Source organism: Dromiciops gliroides, chromosome 3, assembly GCF_019393635.1.
Source record: "Dromiciops gliroides isolate mDroGli1 chromosome 3, mDroGli1.pri, whole genome shotgun sequence".
NCBI classification, from domain to species: Eukaryota; Metazoa; Chordata; class Mammalia; order Microbiotheria; family Microbiotheriidae; genus Dromiciops; species Dromiciops gliroides.
The window spans coordinates 318,105,102-318,116,279 of record NC_057863.1 but is presented as its reverse complement, the minus strand read 5'-3'; the positions used below and the strand labels follow the sequence as shown (position 1 = coordinate 318,116,279).

The 11,178-nt window shown below is 36.3% G+C and overlaps 1 pseudogene; it reads left to right on the top strand.

Moving 5' to 3' along the window:
• The first annotated feature begins 6,864 nt into the window (after window positions 1–6,864).
• Window positions 6,865–7,835, top strand: LOC122747528 (annotated as a pseudogene).
• Window positions 7,836–11,178: the final 3,343 nt, after the last annotated feature.

Genomic DNA, 11,178 nt, shown 5'->3' with positions numbered 1-11,178 from the left:
TAGTAAGTGTCAAGTGTCTGAGGCTGGATTTGAACTCACGTCCTCCTGAATCCAGAGCCATGCTCTACCCACTGCGCCACCTAGCTGCCCCCCCCCCCCCGAGCCTCTGAATCAGCTGAAGCATCAGTGCTGTCTGGAACTAAACTCACAGTCTGGTAAGTGGGCTGAGCCCTGGGCAGGAGCAAGACTACAGGGGTCTATGTTGGTGCTAAGACAGAACTTGGATTTTACACCCCTGCTGAGAATGAGGAAGTAGGCTTGAATAGTAGCAGCCCAGGTGGGGGAGGGGAATAGGCTCATCAGAGCTAACAACCACAACACACAAAGCTGGTTGATTAGCAAGTGGGTCTGGGGTCATCTAAGGACCAGGGAACAGGCCAGGAGAGTGAAGAACCTGATTCTCCTTAAATCATACCACCTAGGACTTCTTAAGCTTGGGATACTCCAGCCTGGAAACAGTGCCCCACTTTAAGGAGCTAAAAGTCTAGTAAAAGAAAGGCAAGATGAGCCGACAGAGAAAGGTGAGGACCATAGAAAGTTTCTTCAGTAACAAGGAAGACCAAGGGGCACACTCAGAGGAAGATGTCAACATCAGGGTCCCTATATCTACAGCTTCCAAGAAAAATACAAATTGGTTTCAGGCCATATTGGTGCTCAAAAAGGACTTTGAAGATACAGTTAGAGAGGTAGAGGAAAAAATGGAAAGAGAAATGAGGGTGATGCAGGAAAGACATGAGAAAAAAGTCAACAGCTTGAAAAGTCAAATGGAAAAGGAGGTACAAAAGCTCTCTGATGAAAATAATAGCCTAAGAATTAGAATTGAACAAATGGAAGCCAGTGACTTTATGAGAAACCAAGACACAATAAAGCAAATCCAAATGAATAAAAAAAAATAGAGGGCAATGTGAATATCTTCTGGGAAAAACTGCTGACCTGGAAAATAGGTCCAGGAGAGATCATTTGAAAATTATTGGTCTACCTGAAAACCAAGATCAAGGGAAGAACTTAGACACCATCTTCCAAGATATTCTCAGGGAAAATTGCCCTGAAAATCTAGAAGAAGAAGCTAAAATGAGAGAATCCACTGATCACCTCCAGAAAGAGATCCCAAAAGGAAAACTCCTAGGAATATTATAGCCAAATTCCAGAGCTCTCAGGTCAAGAAGAAAATATTGCAAGCTGCCAAAAAGAAAGAATTCAAGTACTGTGGAGCCCCAGTCAGGATAGCACAAGATCTAGCAGCTTCTACATTAAAGGAACAGGGGCATGGAATATGATATTCTAAAGGGCAAAGGAAATGGGATTACAACCAAGAATCACCTACCCAGCAAAACTCAGCATTATCTTTCAGCGGAAAAAAATGGGACTTTAATGAAAAAGAAGACTTTCAGATATTGGTGATGAAAAGACCTGAACTGAATGGCAAATTTGACTTTCAAATACAAGACCCTAGAGACCCATAAAAAATTGGAGGTGAGGGGCATACCTGGGGTCATACAGTGGTAGACTGTCTTGTGTCTGAGGCCAGGTTTTGGCTGGGATCCCCCTGGGTCTAGGGGGAATGTTTTGTCCACTGTGTCACTTAGCTAGGTGATGACATCTTTAGGGTTAAATTGAGGGGTGAAGGGAATTCATTGGGGGAGGGGAAGGGCAGAAGTGAAATCCTACATGAAAGTAACAGGCAAAGGCTTATGCAGTGGAGGAAGAGATGGGAGAGGAGCAGGGCAGTAAATGAATTTTACACTCATGAGAAAAGGCTCAATGACCTTAAACTCATCAGAGCTGTCTCAAGGAGGGACTAACAGACACACCCAACTGGTTGTAGTAATATGTTTAATCTGGGCAGTAAATAAGCCTAACACTCATCAGAATTGGCTCAAAGACCTCAATCTCATTAGAATTTGCTCAAGGAGAGAATAATGTACACACTCAATTGGGTGGAGTAATCTAACCCTGCAGGAAAATAGGAAGGGAAGGGGATAAAGAGAGAGGGGCAAAAGAAAGAAGGGCAGAGTGGGGGAGGGGACAGACAGAAGCAAATCCCTTTTGAAGAGTGATAGAATGAAAGAAGATTGGATAATAGAATAAATATCATGGGGAAGGGAATAGGATGGAAGGGAAACAGTTAACAATAGTAATCATGAAAAAGAGAAAAGGGGGAAAAATTGTACAAAAAATATTTAGAGCAACTCTGGGTGGAGGCTAAGAATTGAGAATCAAGGGAATGTCCATCAATTGAGGAATGATGGAAAAATCTGTGTTATATGATTGTAATGGAATGGTCTTGTGCTAAAGGAAATGACAAACAGGATGATCCCTGAAAAATCTGGAAAGACTAATGAACATCGATGTGTAGTGAAGTGAGCAGAGCTAGGATGACATTGTGTGTAGTGGCAGCAGTATTGTTCAATGAGCAATTGTGAATAACTTAACTACTGTCAGCAGTGCAATGATCCAAGACAATCCCAAAGAACTAATGAGGAAGTGTACTATGCATCCTTATATAAAATCTGATAAAAAGAACACTTGTGAATTATACATATATAACCTGATTGCAATCTTGTGGAGGGGGGAGGAAAGGAAGGGAGAAAAATTTGGAACTCTAAATCTTATGAAAATGAATGTTGAAAACTACCCTTACATGTAACTGGAAAATAAAATGAATGTTTGTTGCTGGAAGAAAAAAGAAAGTTCCAAAGGACTCATGATGGAAAAGGCTCTCCAGAAAAAAGAAAAAAAAGGAACTGTGGAATATGCATGCAGAGTGGACCATACTATTTCTTTGGATTTTGGTTCTGTTGGTTTTCTTTTTTGAGGTTTTTCCTTTTAGCTCTGATTCTTCTCTTATAACATGACTAATTCAGAATGTTATTATATATATGATAGGTTATGTGTATATACACACATACACACACACACACACACACATATATACATCTATATATATATCAGATTACCTGCTGTATAGGGGAGGGAGGGAAAGGAGGGAGAAAGAATTGAAATTGGAAATCTTATCTAAACTATTGTTAAAAACTAAAATAAATAAATAAATATTTTTTTAAATGATAAAAAAAAGATTGTATGGTTAAAGTCGGTGATGATATTGGGCCTACAATCCAGATTTGCTGACTGCCTGCCTTGTTTTTCGCCCCCTTTGTATATACTTTTTCCTGCATACTATCTTATCTTTAAGAGGGGTTTTGGTTGAGAGCTTAGATTATATCCTCTCTGTCAGTGTTTCAAAGTTTAGGCCTCAGGCTATGTCCCATGTAGCCTTTTCTGCCTGAAAGCTTCTGTTTCCACAAGAGCTTTCATCTTAATCCAGGGATTTACCTAGCTTGTCTACTTTCCCACCATTCCCAATTCTCATGGTTGTGGGTTTAGCTTTGTAGGTCACATTGAAATGAATGTATGTCTATTGTATTTTCAAGAAAACAGAAGAATTTACCATGCCCTAAGATGATGAGAAGACATGTATTTTTTTTTTCCATTGAAGGCAACACTGTTATTATAGACTATTTTCCATTGGAAATGTCTAATGTGATTTCTATGAATAGTCTTTTGACAGGTTAGGTATCTTTCTGTCACAATGATGAAAAGTAGGGTAAGCCAATATGGAAAAACTCCTGATTTCTTTGGCTTAAAGCTTATAGTTCTGATCACTCTTTTTGTATTTTGTTGTTGTTGTTGTTGTTGTTGTTATTTTTCCCATATGGACTAGAGTTATATGACCAGAAGTGTTTAGATCCAGAGTCATTTAAGTTCAATAAAGCTTGTTAAAGATCTCAAGTTATATTTTACTTGCTTTACTAATTAATATAGAGATTTGGAGCTAGATGAATATGAAATCATATAATCTGACACCCCCAATAAAAAATTACTGTTATCTTTTTGTTTTTAGTCTTATGATTCCTAATATATCCCTCTCCAACCCGTTTCTTGATACCAATTATTCAAAAATGAAGAGAAGAAATCCACCAATCAATACACATTTTTAAATGCTTGTTTGAGTGCCAGGGATTTTTGTTAAGTTTTGGGGATACAAAAAAGGCCAAAGTCATTCACTGCCCTCAAGAGGTCTTTTAATCTAATGGGAGAGACACCAAACAAAAATTTACAAACAAGCAATATGCACAAAAAATAGGAGATAATTAATAGGGGAAAGGCACTAGAATTAAAAGGGATTGGAAAAGGCTTCTTGTAGAAATAGGATTTTAACTGGGAAAAGGAAAAAAAGAAGTTAGGGAAGGCAATATACAGAGATCAAGAGGGACAGTATTTCAGGTATGGGAAAAAGCTAGAGAAATTCCCAGAGCTGGGAAATGGAGACTATTATTCAAGGAGCAGCAAAAAGGACACAGTCACTGGATTGAAGAGTACATAACAAAGAATAAGATATAAGAAGACTGGAAAGGTAGCAAAGGCTGGGTTATGAAGAGCTTTAAAGGCCATCAGTCTCTGCCAAGTAGATCATTTTATATTTCATCTTGGAGGTGATAGGGAGCCATTGGAATTTACTGAATGGAGAGGAGGGAAGTTATATAGTTAGACCTGTCTTTTAGAAAGAAAATATTACTTTAATGGAGGGTGATTGGAGGGGGGCAGGGCTTGAAAAAATAGAATCTGCAGCAGGCTATTGTAATATTACAGTAATGATGTTGTGAGATCCTGAAATGGAGTGGTTGCAGTGACGGTGAAGGGAAGAGGGCATAATTGAGAGATGTTGCAAAGGTGAAATTGATAGGACTTGGCACCAAATTGGACCTGGAGAGTTGCAAGATTGTGAGGAATCCAGGAAGACTCCTAGGTTGTAAGCCTGAGAATTTGAGATGATGGTGTTGTCGTCTTCATTAAGAGGGAAGGATGGGTTGAGGAGACATATTGAGTTTTATATGTCTAGTGGACATCCAGTTCAAGATGTCTGAAAGGCAGTTGGAGAGGTGAGATTAGGATGAAGCAGAGATATTGGGAAAGGATAGGTAGATTTGAGACTCATCAATGTAGAGATGATAATTAAATCCATGCAAACATGAAAACACTAAATGGAGTAGTATACAGGGAGAAGGGAAGAAGGCCCAGGACAAAACCTATGGGACAAGTAGGGTTAGAGGAGATTATAAGAAATAAAGTGAAAAGTGGACAGAGAGATAGGAGAACCAGAAAATGGTGGTATCCCAAAAACCTAGAGAGAAAAGACCATCAAATGTGAATGGGTGATCAACAGTGTCACAGGCTCAAGAGAAGTTAAGAAGAATGAAAATTGAGAAAAAGCCAGATTTGGTCATGAAAATATTAATGGAAATGGAGGTGAGCATTTTCAGTGTAATGCTCTTTCTGGAAGTTGGATTGTAAGGAGTTAAGAGGGTGAGAGAACAGAGAGTGGATATACTAAAGGTGATCTTTTTAAGGAGTTTAGCCACAAAGGGCAGAAGAGCTATAGGATGGTAATTAGTGTCAATAGAAGGGTCAAGTGAGGGTTTTTTTTAAGATAGGAGAAACAAGGGCATGTTTGTAGGTAGAATGAAATGAGTCAATAGACAGGTAGAAATTTAAAATAAATGGTATAGTAGGATGACAGAGGGGGAAATCTGTTAGAGAAAATAGGATAGAATGGGAGGTAGCCTTGTTAAGGAATAAGGCCACCTCATCATATGACAAGATCCAGGTCTAATAGTGTATGCAATGTTTCCCACCATTTTTCTCCAACCCAGTGTTACACATAGGCCCACTTCCACATCTAGGACTCTCCTAGCCCAAATGAATAAACACATTTCTGCTTCACCCATGTGTTTCTTTGGCAAATTTATTGATCCCACCATTGCTTCTATCTTTTAAGTTGGAAAAATCATCTCTTGTGATCTCTCCTCTGACTAGGTACATGCACATGTCTATCACTGCTGTGTGATAATCACCATCAACCATGGCTGGATAAGAGGTAAGTGATTAAAAGACATGAGAAATCCCCTCCCCTTTCCCATCTCATTGCACTCTGGAAGAAAGTACAAGAGAAAAAAAACAAAGAGACAAAAAGAGACAAGGGAGAGAGAAACAGAGACCAAGATACAACCGCTTACTTTGATAGATCAAAGCTTCTTAAACTGTGGGTCACAACCACATATGGTGTCGCATAACTGAATGCGGGGGTAATGAAGAAATTGGCAACAGTAAAAGGTTATGTCTGCCTATTTTATATACCTATATATGCAGGGTCATATAAAAGTTTCTTGGGCAAAAAGAGGTCTCAAGTGGAAAAAGTTTAAGAAGCCCCGTTATAGACCATATGGAAAGTCAAATGATCATATAGCAGTAGTCCCAGCTTCTCAAATCCAATCTTATGGTGCTAGTGAATATGCTTACATTCCATGAGTAATGTCCCATTGATGCCTTCAAAGAAACTCCATTAACTGTAATTTCATCCAGTTGCCTGGGGAAGTAATTAAGCTGATCTGGGACTATACATACCTTTACACTAATAATGAGATAAGGAAATAATCTCTGATATGATCAATAAACTTTGCTTTGGTTGTCCAACTGCTTGGATTTTCACACTGGCAAATACAGTTATATTTACTATGATAAAAGTAAAAATCAATCACTATGATATGCTGCTCATAACTTTTCATCCATACTTCATTCATGATACACAAAAATATTCTTGACTGAGTTCCAGATACAAAGTATGCAAGCTAGTAAGGCAATTTTTGGTGAGCTATTAATTATTGTGTTTCTGAGTGCTGGCTGACTAGATGCATTTGATCAGCATTTTTGTGCACATCTATGAAGAGTCGGGCCTGGGCTCATGAAGCTTAACGGGCCCTGGGCAGTTTCGGGTAGAGCAGTTAGGCTGGGGGTGGGGCGTGACCTATGACAAAGAGATGTAAAGCCAAGTTTTATCCCTACTATCTCCCAGTTGCCAGCATTATCATTTGTTTCTACAATGAAGTCCTTTCTGTCTTGCTTCAGACAGTGCACAGTGTCATTGATCATACTCCACAGTATCTCCTTCATGAAATTATTTTGATAGATGACCACAGTGAATCTGATTATTTGAAAGAAGACCTATGGAATTATATCAAAGAAAAGTTTTCCGGAGAATGTTAAATTATTAAGAAATTACAAATAAGAGGAACTAATTCAAGGAAGAATCATTGGAGCAACTAATGCTATGGGAAAAGTTCTTGTGTTCCTAGACAGCTACTGTGAGGTGAATAAAATGTGGCTGCAGCCTTTATAGTTTGCAATCCAAAAAGACTACAGCATGATGGTGTGCCCCCTGATTGATGCAATCAATGCTTACACTCTCAAGTATAAGCCATCTCCTATCCTTTGTGGAGGATTCACCTAGAATCTATACTTTAAATGGAAGTTTGTCCCTCCTTCTAAGTTACTAGGATCAGAAGGAGCTGCTGCACCAATAAAGTCCCCTATAATGGCTGGAGGTATTTTTGCTATAAACAGTTGCCATTTCTTTGAAATAGGACAGTTTGACAATGGCATGAATATCTGGGAAGAAGAAAATTTGGACATTTCATTTAGGATATGGATGTGTGGGGGCAAGCTCTTCATCATCCCTTGCTCTAGAGTTGGACACATTTCCCATAAAGTGTTACTACAAAAAGCTCATGAAATCATGGACTCTACAGCATAACTCTCTGTAGTTGGCACATGTTTGATTGGATGAATATAAGAGACCTGACCTGAGGAGTAAAGGATACGGAAACATCAGTGACCATGTTGAATTGAGAAAAATACTGGGTTGCAAATCATTTCAGTGGTATTTGGATAACGTCTATCCAGAATTGGAGATATTTCCACTCCCTGCTAAAGAAAATTAACCTATTATAATTTTCCAGCAAGCTTAAATTTATAAGTTTTTCAGATTAGCAGTTAATATTTTTTTGCAGTCATATGGCAATAGATAATTTTGATTTCTTCATCAGAAAACCACCTCTTCATATCCTTTGACCATTTATCAATTGGTGAATAACTTGGATTCTTATAAATTTGATTCAGTTCCTGATATATTTTAGAAATGAGGCCTTTATCAGAAATACTGGCTATAAAAATTGTTTACCAACTTTCTGTCTCCCTTCTAATTTTGGCTGCATTGCTTCGGTTTGTACCAAAACTTTTTAATTTAATGTAATCAAAATCATCCATTTTGCATTTCATAATATTCTCTATCTCTTGTTTGGTCATAAACTGTTCTCTTTCCAAAGATCTGATAGGTGGACTATTCCTTCCTCTCCTAATTTACCTAGGGTATCAACTTTTATGTCTAAATCATGTACCCATTTTGACCTTATTTTAGTATATGATGTAAGATGTTGGTCTATGCCTAATTTCTGCCATACAATCTTCCAGTTTTCCCAGCAGTTTTTGTCAAATACTGAGTTCCAATCTCAGAAGCTGGAGTCTTTGGGTTTATCAAACAGTACATTACTAAAGTCATTTACTACTATGTCTCCTGTGTCTGACCTATTCCATTGATCCTCCAGTACCAAATAGTTTTGATGACTGCTACTTTGTGGTACAGCTTCAGATTTGGTACAGCTATCACACCTTCCTGTGCATTTTTTTTCATTAGTTCCCTAGATATTATTGACCTTTTGTTTTTCCAGATAAATTTTGTTATTGTTGTTTCTAGCTGTATAAAATGATTTTAGCTAGTCTAATTGATATGGCACTGAATAAATTAATTTAGGTAGAATTGTCATTTTTATTATATTAGCTGGACCTATCCATGAGCAATTGATATCTTTCCAATTATTTAGATCTGATCTGATTTGTGTGAAAAGTGTTTTGTAATTGTGTTCATAGAGTTCCTGAATAAGTCTTGGCAAGAAGACTCCCAAGTATCTTATATTATCAACCATTACTTTAAATGGAATTTCTCTTTTTATTTCTTGCTGCTGGGCTATGTTGGTCATGTGTACAAATGATGATCATTTAATTTATGTGGATTTATTTTATATCCTGCAACTTTGTTAAAGTTGTTAATAGTTTCAAGTATTTTTTTTCATTGATTCTCTAAGTATACTATCATATCAACTGCAAAGAGTGATAGTTTTGTTTCCTCCTTGTCTATTCTAATTCCTTTAATCTCCTTTTCTTTTCTTATTGCTAAAGCTAACATTTCTAATACAATATTAAATAATAGAAGTGATAATGGATACCTCTGTTTCACCCCTGTTCTTATTGGAAAGGCCTCTAACTTATCTCCATTACATATAATGCTTTCTGATTGTTTTGCTTATTATTTTAAGGAAAGCTACACCTATTCCTAAGCTCTCTAATGTTTTTACTAGGAATGGGTGCTGTATTTTGTCAAAAGCTTTCTCTGCATCTATTGAGGTAGTCATATGATTTTAGTTAGTTTTCTTATTGATTTGGTTGATTATATTGATAGTTTTCCTAATGTTGAACTAGCCCTGCATGCCTGGTATAAATCTTACCTGGTTATAGTGTATTATCCTGCTGATCACTTGCTGTAATCTCCTTGCTAATATCTTATTTAAGATTTTAGCATCAATATTCATTAGGGAAATTGGTCTATAATTTTCTTTCTCTGTTTTTGCTCTGTCTGGTTTTTGTATCAACATCATATTTGTGTCATAAAACAAATTTGGTAGAACTCCTTCATCTATTTTTCCAAATAATTTGAATAATATTGGAATTAATTGTTCTTTAAATGTTTGGTAGTATTCACTTATAAACCTATCTGGCCCTGAATTTTTTTTCTTGGGGAGTTCATTAATAGCTTGTTCAATTTCTTTTTCTAATATGGGTTTATTTAAGGATTTTATTTCCTCTTCAGTTAACCTGGGCAATTTGTATTTTTGTAAATATTTATTCATTTAAATGAAATCTAAATGAGATTATCAAATTTATTGGCATACAGTTGGGCAAAACAGTTCCTAATTATTGCTTTAATTTTCATACCATTGGTGGTGAAATCACCCCTTTAATTTTTGATACTCATAATTTGGTTTACTTGTTTCTTTTATTTTAATCAAATTAAGCAAAGGTCTATCTATTTTGTTGGTTTTATCAAAAAATGATCTCTTAGTTTTATTGATTAATTCTATAGTTTCTTGCTTTCAATTTTATTAATTTCTCCTTTAATTTACAGGATTTCTAATTTAGTATTTAGTCGGGGACATTTAATTTGTTCTTTTTCTAGTTTTTTAAGTTGCATGCCAATTTATTGATCTCCTCTTTCTATTTTTTATTTATATAACCATTTAGAGATATAAAATTTTTCCTAAGCACTGCTTTGACTGCATCCCATAGGTTTTGGTAAGTTATCTCATTATTTTTATTCTCTTGAATGAAGTTATTGATTGTTTCTATGATTGTTGTTTGACACAGTAATTTTTATGAATGCAATTAATTTCTGATTAATTTTCAGTCTACCTTTCCATGGCTCTTTATTTTATGTAACTGTTATTGCATCACGATATGAGAAAGATGCATTTATTATTTATGCCTTTCTACATTTGACTATGACATTTTTGTGCCCTAATACATGGTCAATTTTTGAATATGTGCCATGTACCACTGAGAAAAAGATATAATTCTTTCCATCCCCATTCAATTTTCTCCAGATATCTATCATTTCTAACTTTTCTAACATTCCATTCACCTCCTTAATTTCTTTCTTATTTATTTTTGTGACTAGATTTATCTAATTATGAGAGGGGAAGGTTCAGATACCCCAGTAGTACAGTTTTGATATTTCATCTTGCAACTCATTTAACATCTTGCATTAGAATGTGCATGCTATACAACTTGGTGCATACCTGTTTAGTATTGATATTACTTCATTATCTATAATACCTTTTAGCAAGATGTAGTTTCCTTCTCTTCTAATTAGATCTATTTTTGCTTTAACTTTGTCTGAGATAAGGATTGCTACCCCTGCTTTTTTTTTTTTTACTTCAGCTGAAGCATTATATATTCTGCTCCAACCTTTTACCTTTACTCTGTGTGTATCTCTCTGTTTCAAATGTGTTTCTTGTAAACGGCATATTGTAGGATTCTAGTTTTTAATCCACTCTGTTATCTACTTCCATTTTATGGCAGAGTTTATCCCATTCACATTCACAGTTATTATTACTATTTCCCTCCATTCTATTTACCCTTTTTGTACTTTCCTCCCCTTCTTTCACCCTATTC